Genomic DNA, 2,152 nt, shown 5'->3' with positions numbered 1-2,152 from the left:
ATTTAAACAATATATAAAGATGAAGATAAGGTAGGAAGCCAAATCACGAGTTCTCTGACATATGAATGAATGGCTGTGGTACTACTTTAGGCTTATCTTACTCCCGAATTCGATCAGTGGATGATTGATACAGTATCCCAATACGTGGTGGTGGTATTAGTTTCCAAAAGGATTGTGCTTCAAATTCAATCAAAGCAGAAAACCCAAAAATATACTTTATAAAGTAGCCCATATGATAATAAATCATGCCAATTGAAGATGAAAGAAGCAGTCCATGACTACACATAAAACCCTCCTTGGCCCTACGCCCCTGTTTTGGAGTAGCGTTCACTTAGCTAAAATCAATCTGCACGTGAGAATTTATGGCTACTTTTAGTATCTTATACACTTAACCTTATGTGGAGCTGCTAAAATGTGAATTTACCAGAAAATAGGAATGGAATATTCGATAATAACTAGGATAATGTGTAGCAATTGCAAGATTGAGAGACACGTTCTCATGTTCTTTAACAGGTTTGAATAAATCGAGGACAGGTTGGAACTCCTAATTATACAAATCATTTTTATGAATCAGATCTCTTAGTTAAGCCACTCATAAAAAAAAAAATTTATTTTTTATGTCAAAATATTATTTATTATTGTAAATATAGGCATAGATGACTCATATCACGGATAAAGATATATGATACGGTCTCAATAGAAACCTATTAAATTACGTGAGCCTGACCTCTCCTCAAATTCTTCAACTCTAAAGTTCATGAGAAAGTCAAGGATCGAGCTCATAAAATCTTTGCCATTTTTGTCCAGAGTTTGACTCGTTAGCTTAGCGAATTCATGAGCTTTCTAACTAAACTGCCTAACAATAATATAAATAATGGATGGTGAGGATGTTCATGTATGGAAATATGATACTAAAGGGAAGTATACTGTGAAATCCGGGTATCGACTTGCTGTTGAGGGTGAGGAAGAGGGCAGTAATGGACATAGTTCGGGTCTAGGTACGTAGGGGCATTAGGAAGCTGTGGAATATGAGTCTTCCAAATAAAATGAAGATCCATTTATGCATGGCATGCATCGTATGATATTCTGCCTCTTCGGGTTAACCTGTTGTTGCGAGATTTCTTCCACGGTGTCGAGTTTTAGCAAGTGAATGAGAAGGGATGTTGTCCCAAAGAGAGAGAACAATTTGATGTAACACAAAATAATATCAACTTTTTTTAGATGATCGAATGAGTTAGGTAACAAATAACAAAGTTGTAACACTTAATCGGGAAGAAAAGATGAGAAAAAATCAACGCTAAGGCTTCGCATTTTATTCTACATTTTTTTTCTAAAACACGCCAGACGTGGGTGCGCCTAGCCAGCAGCGCGGTGTACGTAACTACTCTTCAAATTTTCAATCTGCTTTTTGACTCTGTGATCTTCCTTTCTTTGCTCTCGTCTCTTTCCACTGTTAATTATGCAACGAACACTTGGTTGTTGCCTTAATTCCTGCAAACACCAGAATGTGTAATCATAATATAAGTGCAAAAACCGCAATTATAATCTGTCCATGCGAGGAATTATGGTGGGTCGTCTATGTCAGCTGATAATACCAATTCTGAGGATTGCTTGCACGCATTTTTGTACTGCAATGTGGTGGTAAAGTGCTGGAAACTCACTGCTATTTGACCCGTTTTGGCTAGCTTTGAACTGTTAGAGTAGATGTCCTGCAAGTCAACTGTTGACTAGGGATTTTATTGACTCAGTTGTAAAGAACAATCTTTATTTTAATATAATTCATTATTTCATGGTTTGTTATTTCTTTATCTGTATACCCATGATTTCAAACATAGATAAAGACCTTGATTATACTTTAATACAAATGAATCGTAATTCGATGTTGAAACTCATTTGTAAACACTGTATGATCTAAATTCGTTCCTAGTCGATTCNTTGTGTACTGAGTTTCTTGGTATGGGCATAGAGATGTCCAAACATCCAGATGGGTAGTCATATGATGATTATACCGAACAACCCTCCCTCGGACTTTCCAAGTGGTTATCATTCATCGAGAGGATAAGTCCGTGGTTATGATTGTACACCATTAGTCCTTACGACCCGGGACAACACTGAGGCTCTATATGCTAGGGCTGTGCTTTGACTCGTTTAC

This window comes from Primulina huaijiensis, chromosome 15, assembly GCF_012295235.1.
Source record: "Primulina huaijiensis isolate GDHJ02 chromosome 15, ASM1229523v2, whole genome shotgun sequence".
Lineage (NCBI taxonomy): Eukaryota > Viridiplantae > Streptophyta > Magnoliopsida > Lamiales > Gesneriaceae > Primulina > Primulina huaijiensis.
The sequence above is the reverse complement of the archived record's forward strand: the minus strand, read 5'-3'. Positions refer to the sequence as shown.